Genomic DNA, 21,859 nt, shown 5'->3' with positions numbered 1-21,859 from the left:
TTACTTAGCCTTTTAATGTGAGATTTATATTCTATGTGTACTGTATATTGTGAGTGGGTCCCTAAGATCAGTAAGTGACATCAGCACAGAACATGTGCAGTGAATCAGCAGAAAAGAAGATGGGGAGCTACTGGGGCATCTTTGGAGACACAGATCTTTTCTGCTTAAGGGCTTTGGTTGCCTGGGGCTGGTACAGAAGCCCAAAACATAATGTACATCATTTCTAGCTACTTCTTTAGTTTAACTTTCCTTGTCCTTTAACTGAGCATGACTTAAAGGGATGGTTCACCTTTAAGTTAACTTTAAGGGAATTATTTATCAAAGGTCGAATAATTGAGCTTTTTTTATAACTCACAACTCAATTGGTATCTTATTTAAGAAAAAACTCGAATGGAATAAAACTCAAATTAATTGAGTTTTCAATGGGAAAAAACTTGAATCCGAAAACACCCCGAACATCATGCAGGCTATTAACATCTTCAAATGGTTCAAGGGACCTCACTCATTGACTCCTACATGACTTTGATAGGTTTTAGATGGTGAATTTTCAGATTCAAGCTATTTCCAGGGTCAGGGTATAATAAATCTCAAAAAATTTGAGTTTTTTTTTTTAACCCGAAAATGTTTTGACCAAAAAAATAACTTGAAAACTCGAATTTTCAAGGAAAACACAACTCAAATTTTAAACAATTACCCCTTAGTATGTTATAGAAAGGCTAATCCTAAGCAACTTTTACATTGGCCTTCATTTTTTCTTTTTGATTCCTATTCCAATTTCTTATTCAAATCAAGGCATGGTTGCTAAGGTAATGTGGACCCTAGCAACCAAATTGTTGAAATTGCAAACTGGAGAGCTGCTGAATAAAAAGATAAAGAACTCAAAAATCACAAATGATAAAAAATTAAAACCAATTACAAATTGTCTCAGAATATCACTCCCTATTTCATACTAAAAGATAGCTTAAAGGTGAACATGCTCTTTAAAGCTTTGCTAGTAACTAGTATATCAAATTGTAACAGTTGTTCTATAACAGATATAGGCAATAGAGATGTGCAGGTTAACCCTAACCCACCCGCTTCCAACCCGGTGACCAATCCAGTGAGTCATCGGTATTTATAGATAAATACCACCTATTTCTAATGTCATGAAGGGAGCAGAGTGGAAACTGCTTAATCTTACTACAAGTTAGAAAATCCAATGGCAATTCTGGTTGGCATGGCCAGAACTAGGGGTAGGCAGAGTAGGCATGTGCCTAGGGCGCAAAACGTAGGGGGCACCAGGCACGTATCTTTCACTGTTGCCTACCCCAGTTCGGTCTGTAAAGTCCGGCTAGTTGTGTTTGTTTTCGCGTCTGCTAGCAGAGAGGGGGTGATCCTGGCGGTCAGCACGCATGCTCGTGATCACGTACATGCACGCATGCATGTGCGCTCATGTACGTGCGGGCTGAGGAGGGGGCGATGGGGCTGGACGGGATGCCTGGGGCACCCGACCAGCGTGGCCTAGCCCTGCTGGTTGGTTGTTTTGACTGTAAGCCAATCACAATCTGTTTAAGAAACCATAACTGGCCCTAATAGTGTATACTAAGGTGCAAACAATGGTAGCTACTATAACTTTAAAGTAGAAACAAACCCTTTACAAAAAAACCTACCCCCACCCCATGTAGACCCCCCCAGCCTAGCTGCCCCCGGGGAAATGGCCCTAACTTTTTACTTACCCCTCGAGGCAGAGTCACAGCATCAGAGTTCCACGCAGCCATCTTCCGGGTCTTCGCTAGCTGAGACGGAGACCGGCGAAGAGGCACATGCGCAGTTGGAGCAATTTCCCGGTTTGCGACAACTGCTCATGCGCCGAAATGGATGGAAATTGCAGAATGGCCGGAAGAAGACACAAAGACCCAGAAGATGGCTGCCGTGAACGCCGATGCTGTGTCTCTGCTCTGAGGGGTAAGTAAAAAGTAAGGGGCATTTCCCGGGGGGGGGGGGCAGCTGGGCTGGTGGGGAGGAGGGAGGGGGTGTATGTGGGTTGGGGGTAGGGTTTTTTTTTGGTAAAGGGTTTGTTTCTCCTTTAAGGATACGACTGTTGTGTATAGCCCAAACAGTCTGTATGAAATATGTATATCTGCATGAAATATTTGTCTCCGTTGATCTCCTGGGATTCATACATGCAGCAGATTGTGCTTCGACTGGAAATGTATGCGTACCATTCTGACATGTCATGAAAGTGAAGAAGACATGTGGTCATGTTACTCCGACAGATAAAATTCGCAGCGGGCGGCACTTTCTAAGCCAGCAGGTTTTGTACGAGCAGTAGCTGCAGTGCATGTTTGCTTATTTTAAGATTAAATTTGCCATAGTGCAAGGAAGACAATAGAAAGTTCATTCCTGATTGGTTGCTAAGTGTAATCTATCACCAGTTGTTAACAAATAAACCCCATAATTCACTCACACTGATGACTAATCATATACCCACTAGGGATGCACCGAATCCCTATTTTCGAGATTTGGCAGAACTCAGAATCTTTCAGGAAGGATTGTCTGAATCCAGAACCAAAGCGTATAGAAAGTTTGTGATTTTACTTTAATTCTGCTAAAAAACTATTAAGCGAATAGGATCGTTTTGCTTCCAATAAGGATTAATTATATCTTAGTTTGGATCAAGTACAAGGTACGTATTACTAATTACAGAGAAAAAGGAAATATTTTTTAAATTTTGAAATATTTGATTACAATAATCCTGTAATTCAGGGGCTGTTTAGATAATGGGTTCCAGATAACAGATCACATACCTGTACCTCCCTATCGGACTTTGCCTGTCTAGCCAGTTATATATCTTTCGTGTACCTACCTTGCCCATCCTGCCTGTGCACCAGAACATATTCCGCTTCAGTCCTTGCTTTCTAATTTTTAGGACAGAGGCTAATTAGGTATGGTACTAGCGTTGCCACATGGCTGGTATTTTACTGGCCTGGCCGGTAAAAATGATGGTTGATCCCAATGTTATTAATAGGGAAAAAAGATAAATATATAGGAAGGCCGGTATTTTTTCCAGAAAAGGTGGCAACCCTGTATGGTACCCAGCAGGGCCGGAACTAGGGGTAGGCAGAAGAGGCACGTACCTAGGGCACAAATGTGGAGGGGCGCCAGGCACCGTACCTATTTTGCCACCTTACTCCTAGTTCAGACGCTTCTTTCCCCACCTGTGAGAACAATCGGCACTTCCTAGACGTGTGCGCTCTTCTGCGCATGCGCGCACGGAAGCTCGACTTGTTTGCTTCAGCTCCCTAGTGCACGCGCGCCTGTGCGTGCGCGCGTCCTTCAGAAGGGGCAATGTAGTCGGCCGGGTTTCCACGGGCGCCCGTCTGACTTGGCCCGGCACTGGTACCCAGTTGTCCTAGTAGCCTCTTTCTGAGTACAGGTACAATAATGTACCCCCAACTGTAAAGCATAAGGATATCAGAAGTTACCTGAGGGCACACACCCCTAAGGATTATTGCTTGTTGGTCTGTATGATGTGCTGATTTATACCAGTCGTAAAAGCTATTAAAGTGACAGCACATTCTTCTGAGAAATAGATTTCTATCCTCTCAATCCCCCGCAGGCTTCTGTAATCTTTAGTACTTGTACAAGATATAAAAATACAGTTAATGATGCTCTGGGATCCCTGTAGCTTTCTAGTGCCGACGGCAGCAAACTTTAAATCAGCACATTTACGACTGAAAAGCCACAAGCTAAGAGTTTTGTTGGTGGAAAAATCTTATTAGTAAAGCAAGGGTATAAAACAAATAGAATCAACAAGCGTGTCTGGTAAGCTTAAAGCAAAGCTATTAAATGTCCTAATCCTGAGGGCTGTTTAAAAGTGACTGACAATGTAAGCATCTGTTGCAAGAATGAAAATAAAACAAATATCAAGCACAAAATCCAATGAACGGCTACAGATTATCTCCAAAGTATGGAGCCCAAATGATGTTACTTGACTGTTACTGTACTGTAAAGCTCACCTTAAGGGTTAGTTCACACGAGGAGATTCGGGGAGATTTTGTCGCCTGGCAACTAATCGTTTCGTCTTCTGAGCGACAATCGGGGGGGGGCTATGGTATAAAGGCGGGGCTATGGTATAAAAGGGGCGGGTGATTAAAAGGGGCGTTGGCAGTGATGTAGAAGGAGTGACATGAGTTGGGCAGGGGGAGAGAGGCAAACAAAACAAATACATACCTCCCAACATTTTGGAAGTAAAAAGAGGGACAACATTTTTTTTCGCACATAGAACAGAGAAATGTTTTTACCACGCCCCTTTCTGTGGCCGCACCCTCTAATTACCATGTTCATTTTACAAATTTGGCAGGTTATTAAAGTTTGAAAATATTTCTCCTTATCTAAACTGTTTTATTGTGTCTCAAAATAGTTACAAAGTATCTTATTTGCACCTGTTCTGTGCTCTCTGCTAAAAGCCAATTAAGTGAGAAACTTTGTTTTTTTTCTGGCTGTTCAGTGCAGCGAAAATAGGGACTTTCCAGTACAAATGAGGGACTGCCGGTTGACCTGTTAAAAGAGGGGCTGTCCCTCCGAAAAAGGGGGGACAAATGGGGCAATCTGTCACACAAGGGAATCCACAGGGCCAAAAAATTAAAGTAAAAACAATATTTATTTGTAAAATTTACACATCTCCATTGGTCCATGAAGCTAAGGGTCTGGGGCTTGTGCACCTGGACCACTTGTAATACCAGTCTCAGACTTGGCTGGCATTTTACCGCTAGGTCAATAAAATTGCAGCCCGGTTGCCCTGGCAACAAGCAGATTAAAAAACGAGACAAGAATTTTCTGCTGGGTTGCTATGGTAAGCAAGACCATAGCAACCAAATAACAGTTTCAATTCCAAATTTCGGTGCGGCAGAACAAGAAGTAAAATATTTCACACAAAAAATAGATTATAAATTAGAATATCGCTGTCAGCCTTATACTAGAATGAATACAGGGCACTGTCAACTACAAAAACAACAGAAGATAGGCATCTAGAATGACCATCTCAAGATGCAAGCAACGTAGTAAAGCAGTGGAGAAGGAAAGCATTCCAGGCTGGTTTATAGTAATATCAGTAATAGGAAGTAATTGTTATACTGCCTTCACTGGGTAGACCTCACACCTTGAATACTGGGTTTGGTTTTGGGCGCTCAGTCTGCAAAAATATAAAAAGGCCAACTAAATTGATTGTTGATCTAATTAACAAAGCCTTTTAGGAAAGACTTTAAGACTTGTACAGCTTAAAAGAGAAAAGGGGGAGAGTAGATATAGTAAAAACATTAAAGGGATACTGTCATGGGAATTTTTTCCCCAAAATGCATCAAATAGTGCTGCTCCAGCAGAATTCTGCACTGAAATCAGTTTCTCAAAAGAGCAAACAGATTTTTTTATATTTAATTTTGAAATCTGACATGAGGCTAGACATATCGTCAGTTTCCCAGCTGCCCCCAGTCATGTGACTTGTGCTCTGATAAACTTCAGTCACTCTTTACTGCTGTACTGCAAGTTGGAGTGATATCACCCAGCAGCCCAACAACAAAACAATGGGACGGTAACCAGATAGCAGCTCTCTAACACAAGATAACAGCTGCCTAGTAGATCTAAGAACAGCACTCAATAGTAAAATCCAGGTCCCACTGGGTCACATTGAGTTACATTGAGTAAGAGAAACAACAGCCAGCCAGAAAGCAGTTTCATCAAGTGCTGGCTCTTTCTGAAAGCATGTGACCAGGCAAAATGACCTGAGATGGTGCCTACAGACCAATATTATAACTAAAAAAATACACTTGCTGGTTCAGGAATGAAATTTTACATTGTAGAGTGAATTATCTGCAGTGTAAATGGTGTTATTTAGAAACAAAAACTACATCATAAAAATCATGACAGAGTCCCTTTAAAATATATAAAAGGGATGTGAGAGGGATCACTTTTTGACAAGGGTTGTTGGCTACAAGAACAAGACTTTTTTACTCCGGTCATCATGTGGGTCAGCTAGGGTGCTTTCTATTCCATAACAAAATGCAGACGAGGCATTATGCCACTATCTTCTGCAGGATGGCAGCAGTAGTCTCAGCGCTATGTGAGCCAATCCCCTAAAAGCCATTAAAAGACGACCAAAGGAAATTTACATTTCCAGAAAGCACATGAAATAGCCTGATATGATGCAGAATATAATGTGTATGGGATTTGGTGCATGGGATAAATATAAGGGTTTCTCAGCAGCTATTCTGCCTTTTGAGGCCTCCTGCACAAAAAAAAAACAAAGAAAGCAAATGCTTAAAAATATGAGCCAGTTGCCTTGCGTCCAAGACTTAATATTGTGGGTGTCTAGGAAGGGATGTGTAAGAAAGTGCTAATGCACCAATTACAGGGAGCTTGCAGCTGTTCTCTCGCTCTGCCACGCTCTCTCACAGCACCCTCTTTGATATCAGGGCTATGAAGGTGTCTGCATCAACCAGGCGATGTCCCAGATTGCACAAAATGTGGCATTTATGTTAGAAGCGGGAGTCTTTGTTGCTAGGAAAGGAAATGAACGCTGTTCCCAAGTGGATATTACAACACAATGAGCAATGTTATTGAGGCAATACTGCTAAGTGTAATCACAGAATTCATACAAATCTATTTACACAAATGTATGGCCTGGAATAAGGGAGAATCCAAAGCTGATAAAATACTTGAGAGACCTACTTTAAATCTTACCGGCAGTAATGTAAATCGCAGGTGGAAACAGATACATGTCACTTCCTGTTTCCTTGCAAGGAAACTTCCAGCCACTTTGCGCGGCATTTGTCTTCCCAATAGAACACAAACAAATTATTCGGGATACCAATTAGGAACTCAAGATTGTTCTTGTTGTTTAGGCGCCCAAAAACTGCAACAATAGGGCCCATTTTAGTGAACGCCTACCAGAATGCTTTAAATACCCATTGTGACATCAATAAGTGGTGGATTTTAGTAAAAATTGTGCCTGGCTATCCTGAATGAAACTAAAAAGATTGCATTGGTCTGGCATAGGATATCATGCCTGTGCAGGAAGGAAAGTGCAAGCAGACGTGCGCAAGAGGCGAACTTTAAAACCCCACTGATGCCAATGACAGTTGCCTGTTCATAGGTCTTCCATACCTGCCCTGAATAAAGTGTGACCCTTTTTATACCTGTCCTGTATATGCCCCAGTTCCTGCTCCCTCTCCTTAGAATGAAATTGTATAGATTGCAAGCAAAAATCAGGCAAGGAGCAAAGTAGCGCACAAACGGAATAATGATCTTGTGTCACTTGTAAACAGGGATGCACCAAATTCAGGATTCCAGTTTAAAGATTTGGCCCAATTCCAGCAGGATTTGGATTCAGGTTAGCTTATAGGTAACCACAATTTTTTTGTGTATTTATGTGTGTGTGTGTGTGTGTATATATATACCATAACATATAATTTAGAGATTACATTTAGTCTAGCTTTTTAGATTTCAGGTCAAAATATCTGGTAAGTGCAGCAGCTGTGGACTCAGCAGTTTTTCGCTACTTGGAACTTCCATCGCCTGCACTTATATGATCAATAAAAAGAACTAAAGTAGAAATAGAGATGTTTCATTTTAAAGTGCACATATCAGGGCAGGCTCTGTGTGATCATACTTGGAAATTCTCTGGTTATACTCTGGAGATAGAAGGATCTCACAAAATAATTAAATACTAATATAGCAACTGCTGTTACTAAACAGTTACCTGACCAAGCATGTCGGCATTAATTTGCTCCTAAATACCTACAGGCTTCAGATTCCCCAATTTACTCATTTTACAGCATATAATCTTTAGCTATATGGAGATGTCTCATAATTTGCAGGTTACCACAGTTCACAAACTATTGGTTTGAGATATGAAGTCCACTGCTACTATAGGCACATTCTATCCCTACTTTACCTGCTATCCCACAGCCACAGTTCCTTCCCAGAGACTATTATCCCACTGTTACTATAGGTACCACCTTTCTCTACTATGCCTGCTATCCCACACTCACTTCCCAGAGACTATTATCCAACTGCTACTATAGGCACCATCTCTCCCTACTATACCTGCTATCCCACAGCCACAGTTCCTTCCCAGAGACTATTATCCCACTGTTACTATAGGTACCACCTTTCTCTACTATGCCTGCTATCCCACACTCACTTCCCAGAGACTATTATCCAACTGCTACTATAGGCACCATCTCTCCCTACTATACCTGCTATCCCACAGCCACAGTTCCTTCCCAGAGACTATTATGCCACTGTTACTATAGGTACCACCTTTCTCTACTATGCCTGCTATCCCACACTCACTTCCCAGAGACTATTATCCAACTGCTACTATAGGCACCATCTCTCCCTACTATACCTGCTACCCCCCCACAGTCTTTTCCCAGAGACTATTATCCCCATTGCTACTATAGGCACCATCTCTCCCTACTATACATGCTATCCCACAGTCCCTTACCAGAGACTATTATTCTGACTGTTACTATAGGCACCATCTCTCCCTACTATACCTGCTATCCCACAGCCACAGTTCCTTCCCAGAGACTATTATCCCACTGTTACTATAGGTACCATCTTTCCCTACTATACCTGCTATCCCACAACAACAGTTCCTTCCCAGAGACTATTATCCCACTGTTACTATAGGTAACATCTTTCCCTACTATACCTGCAATCCCACAGCCACAGTTCCTTCCTACTATAGGCACATTCTATCCCTACTTTACCTGCTATCCCACAGTCACACTCCCTTCCCAGAGACTATTATCCCCACTGCTACTATAGGCACCATCTCTCCCTACTATCCTGCTATCCCACAGTCACACTCCCTTCCCAGAGATTATTATCCCACTGTTACTATAGGCACCATCTCTCCCTACTATACCTGCTATCCCACAGTCACACTCCCTTCCCAGAGACTATTATCCCACTGTTACTATAGGCACCATCTCTCCCTACTAAAGCTGCTACCACAGCCACACTCCCTTCCCAGGAACTATTATACCCACTGGCACCATTAGTCTGGCACCACTTGCCCAAGGTTTGACACAATATGTATGGACTAATTCCAACAGACACTCAATTGCTGCTGTTGCTGGACTACATCACCCCCTGCTATCCATGTGCATTATGGGAAATGCTGTACAGGAAGTGTTTTACAAAACATAAACATAGGAAAAGGATGGGAGACATTTCAGCAGGCCCCTTTGAGAGAGAGTCACTTAGCAGTGATGTATTTCTCCAGTGAGAGAAACCCATCTGACTTTTACAGAATTCTGCTAAATCAATTTATCAAAGTGCCAGAAGGAAAAGAAAAATCTCTCAGAGAAAACAAAGGAATATGAGCGATGTGCCCCAGTTTGGGATGTGCAAACAGGGAAAGATTTCCCACTGAGAACTGCTGATTTCGAAGTTATTACGCACAAACATACACATGATAAATACAGTGCCCAGTTACTTCAGCGGCGTGAAGTGATCTTTATCCCCTGGCAGCTCTAGCATGTCAGACTTTGGTCACTGGGAATGGGAGGGGGTGGCACACAACCCAATCCCCAAACTGTGACTCACACAAGGGAAACACTATGGAGTCCTGTGGCCCCTGCCAAAAGGTTACAGAATAAACCTGCTTTCAGAACAATGCAGAACACGAGATCCATAGAGCATTGTTTGGTCTCTTGGCACAAGCTCGTATTAGATAATAATAATAATAATAATAAAAAAGTTCATTATTTATACAGGTAGGAAAGGCTCGAGAATCCAGTAAGAAGTAAACTGAGAGGCAGGGCAGCCCCGGGAGCATCTGCCAGTATAAATGTTAATGTTTCCACGAATATGATACAGTCTGCTGGTAGCCAAGCCCTGATCCCAGGCAGTAATCAATGCCGACTGGACTTACACGCTCCCACGGATCAGCAGCTGCCAGGTATCACTTTACAGTACATCTACTACTAGAAGAAAATGGATCCAGGAGATGGGTTTTGCACATGGGGAATAAACAATGAAATTAACCATGATGTTGCCATAGAGTTTCTCTGATAACTATAGACAAACCTAGTTAGAGGAGAGCACTCATAGAAGCATACTGCAAAAAACATTTTATTATTGACTACAAATGTGTGATTTCTAGTCAATAATAAAATGTTTTAGCAGTATCTGCTTCTATGGGTGCTCTCTTCTAACTACTATTTTATGGACTAATATGAGATTGCGGTGACCCTTTATGGAGGATTGAGGCACCGGCAAACTAATTCTAGCATCGGCAGAGCGAAGGAACAATCTCCCTGTTATAGACAAACGTATTCGGTAAGTCTTTGAATGCAAAATATTGCCCATTACATGCAGAATGTACAGAAAAAGCTGAAGAAATCAGGCTAGAAACAGGGTACAGACAGAGTAAGATGCAGCAATGCATTGCACCTACCTGTATCATAAAGAGAGGGTTGTCTGTATCACCTCCCCACCACAAAAAAATAATTCAACAAACCGCTACTGAATTCCCATTCGCTGGAAACCCCTCGACCAGTCCTGTCGTGGTATCAATGAAAGGTCTTTCCATATAGAAAGCACAATGAATGACCCACTATTCAGGGGCAGGTTCCTGATCTAAAAGCCACAAGGCATTAGTATATATATATATATATATATATATATATATATATATATATATATATATATATATATATATTTAACCAAATTAATTTCATGTTTTTAATGTCATTCATTAATGTTTAATCTTTACTTCAAGCAATACTTTATTTGTGTCTCCCTTGGACATGAACGACATAGCTCAAAGGACTCAGTTGCAGAACGTTATTCCCCAAACGATACGCAACTTTTCCTTTGCTGAGAACCTGAAGCCCCCGTTGCCCATAATGACTAGTCCATGCATGCCCTGTTGGCACATTATGGGTAAATACCCCTTGCACACACCAAGACTGAAAGTTCCTGTTACCTAGTTGTCTAAGTCAATATTGGCAGAAGCTATTTTACTGGAGATATCATCAGAGCCGCACAGTGTTATTACCAAAAGGTAAAACCACAAAAGACACTGTGGCCAATCCAGTTGTTGAAGAACTACAGTTACCAGCATCTCCCCCAGCTGGGGATTGTGGGATTTGTAGTTCTGCAAGAGCCTTTATGTTAAAGGTCATTTACATGTGCTACTGAGTGTAGAAGCCAGGCAGTGTCCCTGTAATGTTGAGTCCTGCCCTGCCCAATGCCAGGGAGAACACAATGCACACCCCCCGCACATCTCACTCCCCCCCCAGCTCTTCTCCCACCCCCAAAATAGCAGCAAAGTTATCTCACCCCTGGCTGGGCTCTTCTTCCCCTGCAGCGGCCGGGCTCTGTGCAATCAAAGGAGACGCATGTGTGAGCGGTACAGCACTGTCCTGATCTCCCAATATGCCTGAGTGGGAGAGGTGCCGGGCTCACTCCCCCTCCCTCCTCCTCCTAGTGCTGCTGCTACTGACATACTCCTGCCAAAGCTCCGCTGCAGCGCAACCCAGACTCTGGTTGCCGAGGAAACCCCTACACCCGCCTATAACGCTATACATGGCAGGGCCTGCGCATGATTGACAGCGTTATCCGCCTATGGCCCATGCGGGACCTTAACCTCTTCATGCTGTTGCCATAGCCTGTTGGCAGGTTGCACTGTTAATTGGGTATTGCTTGTGTTTGTGTAACCTTGTGTTCAGGTAACTGAGCCACTGTGAGATGCGAGGAGCGGTTAGTTTAGCTGCAACATGCTTACTTACTAATCTATGGCCTGGCGGCGCAATCGTTAGCGCTGCTATACATGCCATCGCTGGGTATTTTATTTTAGCCAGGAGTTTGTATGATCATCTCCCACACTCCTGCAATATACAGGCAGGTTACTTGGCTCCTGATACAACTGACCCTAATGTGATAGATGGAGCCTATCTTGCATTGAGATGAAATACATTATTCTCTGCAATTGGTCAGTTTTAACAATACAGAGCTCCAAACATTTGCGACCATTTTTGTGGACACGCCCCCCCATTACCATGTTCAGTTTACAAAACTTGGCAGGTTATGAACGTTTAAAGACATTTCTGTGGTTTTTATGTGTTGTTACAGTTTTGCTAATGAAAGTGAATTGCCCTTTAAGGGCACACACTGCTATTTCCGGAGATTAATGGGCCAGCGACAAATCGCTTATTCTTAGGGCAACTAAACACCCCCAAACTGCCTTCCCACCGGCTAGAATCGAAATCGCCGGCGGGATGGCACTCGGATCACTTTGTTTTCCGAAGTTGCCTGACAAGGAAACTTTTGGCGACTTCGGAAAGCCCAATCGATCGACTGCCATCCCACCGGCGATTTACATTCTAGCCGGCGGGAAGGCAGTTCAGGTAGATTAGTCACCCGAAGAAGAAGCAATTTGTCACTGGGCGACTAATCTCCCAAAATAGCAGTGTGTGCCCTGGCCCTAAACGGCAAGTCACCGTTTCCCCAAGAGACCTGCTTATCTTAAATTGATACAATTGTAATTTTGCTTATCTTAAATAGTTACAAATGTATCTAAGTGCACCTGTTAACGGTACCCATTAAGTGGACAATTGAAAAAATCCCTTCTTATTAATATGTCTTGACACTTTTTAATGGGTTATGTGCTAATATTTGGTACTTAGGATTGAGTTGTCCACTTAGTGTGTATGTGGTGTTTTAACACTGGTTCCCTTCCTGTCTATAACACACTTAAGGTGGCCATAGACGGGCCGATAAAAGCTGCCGACAGACCGAGTCGGCAGCTTATTGGCCCGTGTATGGGGCCCCCCGAGGGGCTTCCCTGATCGAGATGTGGCTGAAAGTCGATGCTGGACCATGGGGCCCCTTGTCATGTTGAAGCAGTGTCAGACTGGAATGACTGGGGCCTTCCAGAAAACATTAGACCAAAGGCCCACCATCCACATTATTTTTCTTTTATCCTCACTCAGCATCCTTATTCCTCTATACTTTATCATACTGATCTATATTATCATCTAACCTTCATTACAATACAGGTACATTACCTGTTATCCAGAATGCTCTGGACCTGGGGTTTTCTGGTTAACAGATCTTTCCAAAATTTGGATCTTCATATCTTAAGTCTACTAGAAAATCATGTAAACATTAAATAAATCCAACAGGCTGGTTTTGCTTCCAGTAAGGATTAATTATATCTTAGTTGGGATCAAGTACAAGGTACTGTTTTATTATTACAGAGAAAAAGGAAATCAGTTTTAAAAATGTATAATATGTAGGTAAAATAGAGGCCATGGGAAACAGCCTTTTTGTAATTTGGAGCTTTCTGGGTTTCTGGATAACGGATCCCATACCTGTACCATTCTTTGTTCTCATACCGAAAAGAGGAATAAGCAAAATATAGGCATACAGAGTACAATGGAGCAGGAGGGCCTGCTGACACTTGGGCCCATCTGGCGTTTTCCTGATCTCCTGGTGAGCCAGTCCAACACTGCCTTAAAGGACCAGGAACAATATTTCGAAAGTGAGTTACCATTAAAGGTGATTTTAAATCCCTTACAGACAATATATGTCAACATAAATATCAGTGCATGTGCTTAAAGTACCCCTGTTGCAAAATATAAGGATTTTTTTACAATTTGAGAAAAACCGAATTGGAAAAACATGAGTACAAATATACTTGAGAATATTATTTGTACCCTCGACTAGTTACCATTTATTAAAGAATAGTTGTAAAAAAGTTGCCTGAAAAAACTCGGCAAGTAAAAGCTGGCAAGGTTGTATAGAAGTAAATGGGAATTTTCACTGACAACTTTATATATTTATTTATTTTCCCAGTTCATTAAAACTTTCAAGATTTTCAGCTGCATTGAAAATGAATAGGACAATTAAATTATCACTGGCATGCAACTGTTTTCTGAGAAAAAACACACGCTGGAATATTTTGTTGCATTTCTTTCTTAAATAAGCTAGCATTCGAGAAAAAAGTCGCACAAGTTTTGTCTCTGTTTTTCCCTCAACCACAAAAAAATATCCCATAGCTCAAAATCCATAAAAATCCAGTTTTATTCAATTCACATAAGTGAAATTTTTTACATACTGACCTCTTGACAGTCCACCTTACGCGTTTCTTACCTATGATTAAAGGGGTTGTTCACCTTTGAGATAACTTTTAGTATAATGTAGAGAGTGATATTCTGAGACAATTTGCATTTTGTTTTAATTTTGTTATTATTGAAGGTTTTTGAGTTATTTAGCTTTTTTTTTTTTTTTTCAACTTTCTGTTTATTGAAGTTAACACAAGATCGACAAAATGCAATTAACTTTTCCTGTTTACATACACAGCAATAAAAAATTTTCTAAGACGCAATCTTTGTCTATCGCATTATTACACACTCATAAACCTATGTATGTGTTAACAAATTTACAACAAATCCTTATAAAAAAAAAAAAAGGAAAAGGGAGTTATTTAGCTTTTTATTCTTCAATTTACATTTTACGTAATCTGGTAACTAGGGTCCAAATTACCCTAGCAACCATGCATTGATTTCAATATTAGACTGGAATATGAATAGGAGACGCCTGAATAGAAGGATTAATGATAAAAAGTAACAATAACAATACATGTGTAGTCTTACAGAGCATTTGTTTTTTAGAAGGAAGTCCGTGACGCCCATTTGAATGCTGCAAAGAGTCAGAACATAAAAGCAAATAACTAAAAAATAAATAATGAAAACCAATTGAAAAGTCGCTTAGAATTGGCAACATGATAAAAGTTACCTTAAAAGTGAACCACCCCTTTAAGTACCTGGGGGTAAACATTTTTTATTATGTGAATTGAATAAAACTGGATTTTTATGGATTTTGAGCTACGGGATATTTTTTTTGTGAAGTATATATAAGTGGTGCCTTCGGGACTGGGGAAATATCCCAGTAGTATATTGCCCAATATAGACTGGCAATTGTATTTTCCCAATAATTTTTGAATGTATTTGACCATGGAGTTCTATGACCTGTATAAAAACACTAGGCCTTTGCCTTGGTAACTATATATTATATCACAATTATTGTATTGGTTCTTAATACTGTACTATTAATAAAATACTATACTCTTTAATTATAATGAAACTAAAGGCATCCTCCCTAAAATCAGATGTGTTTTTTTAATAATAAGTATTTGTACAAGGAGGCATTTTGTAGCTCCGCGTGCATTGCACCTGATCCCACTTAAAATAGAACACATTTTTCTCTTTGGCACACAAGTGTTCACATACGCACTTGGCTCGCACTATGCTGCTTGATCTATTTGCTGTGCTGTGTTGCACTTTATTGTATTGCTATAAAGGCATCACAGAGGAATGATTGAATGCACATTGTTTTCAGTGATTGAATATACATTTATGATAACTTATTTTAAAAATATACGGCAATCATTTGTACAGGCACCCATTATAGCTTTTATCAGTTTAAAGGAATGGGTTACCATTAAATTAACTTTTAATATGATGTAGAGAGTGATATTCTGAGACAATTTGCAGGTGGTTTGTATTTTATATTATTTGTGGTTTTTGAGTTATTTAGCTTTTTATTCAGCAGCTCTCCAGTTTACAGTTTCAACAATCTGTGCTAGGGTACAAATTCCCATAGCAACCATGCATTGGTCTTAGGAATGCACTGAATCCACTATTTTGGATTCGGCCGAACCCCCGAATCCTTCTCGAAAGATTTGGCCTAGTACCGAACCGAATCCTAATTTGCTTATGTAAATTAGGGATGGGAAAGGGAAAACATTTTTTACTTCCTTGTTTTGTGACAAAAAGTCACGCGATTTCCCTCCCCGCCTCTAATTTGCATATGCAAACTAGGATTCGGATTCGGCCAGGCAGAAGGATTCAGCTGAATCCGAATCCTGCTGAAAAAGGCGGAATTCTGAACCAAATCCTGGATTCTGTGCATCCCTAATTGATCTTGATTAAGAGACTGGAATATGAATAGGAGAATTGGCAACATAATAAAAGTTACCTTAAAAGTGAACCACCCCTTTAAGTACCTGGGGGTAAACATTTTTTATTATGTGAATTGAATAAAACTGGATTTTTATGGATTTTGAGCTACAGGATATTTTTTTTTGAGAAGTATATATAAGTGGTGCCTTGGGGACTGGGGAAATATCCCAGTAGTATATTGCCCAATATAGACTGGCATATGCAAGCTAGGATTCGGATTCGGCCAGGCAGAAGGATTCAGCCGAATCCGAATCCTGCTGAAAAAGGCGGAATTCTGAACCAAATCCTGGATTCGGTGCATCCCTAATTGGTCTTGATTAAGAGACTGGAATATGAATAGGAGAGGCCTGAATAAAAATATGAACAAAACAAAGTAGCAATAACAATACATGTGTAACCTAACAAAGCATTTGTTTTTTAGATGGGGTCAGTGACTCCCATTTGAAAGCTAGAAAGAGTCAGATGAAGAAGGCAAATAATTAAAAAAACTATAAAAAAAAGTAATAACGAAGGCCTATTGAAAAGTTGCTTAGAATTAGCCATTCTATAACATACTAAAAGTTAACCAAAAGATCAACCACCCCTTTAATATATTTGGAATCACAAGTAACTATTTTGGATTATGTGATTGGTTATTCTCCTAGGTAAGGTGGGCATATTCTTACAGGTCTGCTCCCTTGGCCAGGTACCCAAATGTGCAGATCTTCGCCTGATTTAGTCACCTTCACACTGGGTCAAATTGGGTTAGTCCGATTGTTTACCCAGAAATCAAATCATAATGTGGGCCAATGCAAACCCAATGAGAGAGGACCACATTAACTGCCTAATGTGATCCTTACCAAAGGTTGCCGATAATCTGCCAGACAGATATCTGCCTGATTTTCACCAGCTGCTTACTTGGTCTGAACGCACAATTAGCATCTTATATTGACCTTGTGTATGGCCAGGTTTAGAGTAACATTAATTAATATATATATTTTTAAATATATTTTATTTATTATGAGCACCAGTGCACCATGAATGTTTTTAAGGGTGCTTCTTCAGGGTTATCAGACTCAGCAACTGTCATTTAATATATTTCTTTGCGTAGTTATTGCTCAGTGGAGAAGTCCACTGTGGATGCCTGCTCCATCTCTGGATGAGAAGTTAACTTGATTAGACCTTAAATCTGTATTTAAACACTCAAAACTGGTCAATGACTTTCACAGAGATCGTTAGAAACATACAGTATAATCACTTTCAGTTAAATTCACATAGAAAAACTGTTGCGGAAGTAAAGTAATGAATCACTTAGAGGTTGGGAAAATTTGATGTTTGTTGTTAATAGTGTTATACAATTTAATTTTCTTTTTATATGAAGTGATTGACATACAAATAATGTGTAAGGCAAATACTTGCTATCATCTATGTAAGTCCACTGCTCTGCCTGGTCTACCATTAACTCCTATCATTCAAAAATATATTTCCAGTCAATTCTCAAAGTTAAAAAATCACTCTTTAGTTATCATAAATATTAAAAAGTAAGCATACAGACCAATTGATGCTCCGCCTTACGCGTTTCGCACCCACAGGCACTTATTCATAGGCATTACTGTTGTTACTTTTGGTCACAAAATTTATACCCCAGGAAATCCCTCCCCAAACGTTAAAACCAATCACGTGTTGCCACCTCACGTTTCTTTTCTTAAAGCAACATACATATCAAATTGGTCCTATTAGCATTGTTTTTCTGCCTATACTCTATTTTTTTATCACAACCATTTTATTAGGATGTCCACATTTAAGCAAATATTTAGATGGCAATTACTGCCCCATTAGCATTATATTTTCACTCCTAATATTATTACCAGTATATATCACATTTTCTTATCTGCCCCATACACTTCTATATATCCACCTCGTTATAAGCATAACCAATTACATTATAATTTACGTAAAGCATGTTACATCAAACTCGTAGTTCAAACCAAGTGGTAACCGAGTATGCAAGTAAAAAATCCAAAAAAGTTCTCTTTTTGCTAGCAGCCCTGCCAATCTGTGACCAAATGTAACAACAGTAATGCCTATGAATAAGTGCCTGTGGGTGCGAAACGCGTAAGGTGGAGCATCAATTGGTCTGTATGCTTACTTTTTAATATTTATGATAAATAAAGAGTGTTTTTTTAACTTTGAGAATAGACTGGAAATATATTTTTGAATTTTTGATTTGAGTGCCCTTTGGAGTTGGGGGCTATATTCCAGCATTTTGGCCCTTTTTTGACAGGCCTGTATAGACTGCAGCAGTTGAGTAGTAAAAATTTTTTACCATTAACTCCTGTCAAGTCAATGTTTAAGCATTGCTGTTTTATGTTTATTGGGTGAAAATCAAAACTCAATTAAAAACAATTTTGTAATCGAGGCCCTACATATTAACAACTTTTGGCATATGTTCAATGGGGTCCCTTCTTCTTAGACCCATTTCCCCTGTCAGAAGGCATGAGACAAGGGAGCAGACTATCTCCTTTTTTGTTTATCTTGGTTCTTGAGCCTATGGCTGCACTAATTCGGAAGAACATAAACTTTATGGGCTTGGCTCATGTTAAAGCCTGGGAAGGAGATCTCGGTCGATCTCTAGAAGAAAAAGATTGACTCAGAATTTGGGACTCAGTTTTGATATAAGGTTTTGATGTGGTGGCACTTAGTTCTATCCAGGCTACACAAAATAAATGACCACTTTGTATTATGTATTAGGGGCTGTGGAGGCAAGGACATGGCTTACCACATCTGGTGGCAATATCCCAGAGTACAAAAATTCTGGACCAGAGTATACAAAATGGTATTTTCAGTAACCGGAATAACTTTGAGAAAGTGACCAGATTTGCTTAAACTGGGCTCCATGGGAGACGTAATTGGGAGCTTTCTGGATAACAGGTTTCTAGATAAGGGATCCCATACCTGTAGTATATTCCATTTGCACTTACCTTTCACAAAGTGAGAAAGTATAGTGACGAAAGGGAAGTCAGTTGGGTAATGGGGGGGAGGGGGAAAGGGGTAGTAGTAAGGTTATAGCAGCTATTAGCACACAACAAAAAGTGGAATACACAGGCAGTGTTGTATGCATAAAGCTAAATCAGTAACTGCATGGACTCCCCACTGCTAGGGTTGCCACCTGGCCTGGCCTGTAAAAATGATGGTTGATCCCAATGTTATTAATAGGGAAAAAAAGATAAATATAGGAAGGCCGGTATTTTTTTGGCAACCCTACCCACTGCTCCTTACACAAAGGTAAATTGTTGCTCACATGACCATGAAAAGATATGTTAGCCCTGGTCTGCTTTTATTTTTTTACTTCGGAAATAAAATTAAAGCAATCATAACATTTTGGTTAGCTCATCTATAAAAGCTGGTGTTGTAACCAGGGCTGGATTTACAAAGCGGGCAGCCCTAGGCCCGCTGCTGTTCGTCAATCGTCTAGGGATGCACCAAATCCACTATTTTGAACCGTAATTTGCATATGTAAATTATTGGTGGGAAGGGGAAAACATTTTTTACTTCCTTGTTTTGTGACAAAAAGTCACGTGATTTCCCTCCCCACCCTAATTTGCATATGTAAATTAGGGTTCGGATTCGGTTCAGCCTGGCAGAAGGATTCGGCCGAATCCTGCTGAAAAAGGCCGAATCCTGGCCGAATCCCGAAGCGAATCCTGGATTCAGTGCATCCCTACATCACATGAACAGCCGCAGAGCTTCCGAACCAATGCCGGTGTGGTTGGGCTTCATGTCGCCCCTTAAAATCCTGCCGCCCTAGGCCCGGCCATTTGTGGCCTTTCCACATATCTGGGCCTGGTTGTAACATTCACAAATACACATGCCGAACCTTACTGATAAGGAATGTCCTCTACACACATACATCCATGCTTTAATAAATTGCTATTTATGAAGCTGCGATGCAACAGAAAAACAAACTTTTCAGCACATTGATAAAATGATCCCTCAGGGTACGTTTCGACTCTTCTGTTGGCCATGTAATTACCACTCTGACTGCAATTGGCATTAAGATTTCCATGCTCAAGCCAACTGTGCCATGGTTATAATATTGTGCAAACTTGTTCTGTGGTTGTGTGCCCAGGGACTGATTAAGATACCATGCCCTATATAATGATACAAAAATACTCCAACATTGCTAACACCCTCACTTATAAATAAGAGAAGTAATGACTCACCAACCCGCCCCCTCACACTTCTCTGATTATGTATTTATGTACATATTTCAGGCTTCTGTTAAAGGAGCTGAAGATACTAGCCAACACTTCATACCGCCCAAAATCATTTTATTTCCGTGGCAAAATGTAGTTATTTCAAACAAAGTTGAAGCAAATAACTTTATTCAAGTTAGGTGGTTTATTTATAGGGAATAATGCACCCTTGGGATCCATGATGAAGAAGTTAATATTGAGCAGAAATTATGAGCAGATCAGGGCCAGGACAAGAGGGTATTAGTACTTTGCTGGTAAATTTGTAATACTGGACCTGGCTTTGGGTGTTATGTTACTAGCTAGCCCAATGAAACACTGCCTGGGTGGCAACCCTATAGTGAGTACAGTGGGTCCCACCAGCTATGTGCTTTGTACCTTGGCCAGATTCTTAATCATTTATGAATGTGTAGAGCATTAATAAATGACCACTGTAATCTCAATCAGGGTCATACAATAGGGAGAGCTGATCCTGCATTTGCTGGGGTGCCCAGGAGTGGAGAGGGCTGATGAGGTGTTGGTTAATAAAAAGACTAATAAAAAGCTAAGTATAAATTGACTTCCTGCTTTCAAGGGGATGCTGGGGTTTGTAGTAACACAACAGCTATGGGGATTTTCCATAGGTTATCACTTGTAATATATAGGATAAAATTGTAAGGGACACTTGAGAACAAAAAGCAAATAACTGATCCTTAAATAAAGCTGTACTTTTTACTACTGATTCATAACTTGGCAACTAGAGTGTAACATAAGTGAGATCTGGCATGTCTGTTGGTAGAACAGCAATCACGAACCAGACAGACTGGGCAAAACTGGCACAGTATAATAAAAATAATTAAATGATTTAATGTGAAAATTTACAGCATTATTTTATCATGTACTACATGCTGGTATTTGTGTTTCAACAGATTGCAAGCAACTTGGCTCAATAATATTGTAGATCACTAAATCTGTAGATCAGATGCTAATAATCTGATTGCCTACTGACTATGGTTATCCAGATATAGCCTTCATTCAGGCCCCAGGCTTCCTGCATTGCCAGGGGCCCCCATCTGAGTAGAAAGTCTTCAGTTGTCACTGGGATGCAGGGAGCTGTACTTCCATTAATGTGAAGCGATGTGTAAGTTTGCCTTCGCTATGTGAATAAATGATAATGATGGGGTATGCTTAGGGTTGCCATCTGGCCAGTGTTTCACCGGCCTGGCCAAAGTCAGGGCCACTGACATCACACCCATTTTCTAACTTGTCCGATAGACTAAACAAATGATTGCTATGGCACGAAAAATGTCTGGACGATCCACGGTCTGAAAATATTTACAAAACCAAGATTTGTGCGCATTTATCTTTGGCCAAATTTACTGTAGAAATTGCTTTTTGGTTGCTCTAGGAAACATCACTGGTAATGCTTCACTCCACTTTTTACACAGCATGTTAAATAGGCCCCTTAATATGCTTGATGTATTTACTAACAACATCTTAGACAATGCTCCCTGTGTGTGCCATACTCTGCCTCCCCTATGCTCTCTGTATCTGCCATACCCTGCCTGCACTTAGCTCCTTGTGTGTCCCATACTCTGCCTGCTCTAGGCTGCCCGTGTGTGCCATACT

The 21,859-nt window shown here is 40.6% G+C and overlaps 1 protein-coding gene across 1 annotated transcript in view; it reads right to left on the bottom strand.

Moving 5' to 3' along the window:
- lnx2.L (ligand of numb-protein X 2 L homeolog) overlaps window positions 1-11,497 on the bottom strand; it is a 110,587-nt gene extending 99,090 nt beyond the window's left edge. Inside the window, exon 1 of the mRNA XM_018247711.2 lies at window positions 11,335-11,497. The gene's annotated coding sequence lies outside the window, so the exon portion shown is untranslated. The remainder of the gene's footprint in view (window positions 1-11,334) is intronic.
- Between the last annotated feature and the right edge of the window lie 10,362 nt (window positions 11,498-21,859).

This window comes from Xenopus laevis, chromosome 2L, assembly GCF_017654675.1.
Source record: "Xenopus laevis strain J_2021 chromosome 2L, Xenopus_laevis_v10.1, whole genome shotgun sequence".
NCBI lineage: Eukaryota > Metazoa > Chordata > Amphibia > Anura > Pipidae > Xenopus > Xenopus laevis.
The sequence above is the reverse complement of the archived record's forward strand: the minus strand, read 5'-3'. Positions and strand labels throughout refer to the sequence as shown.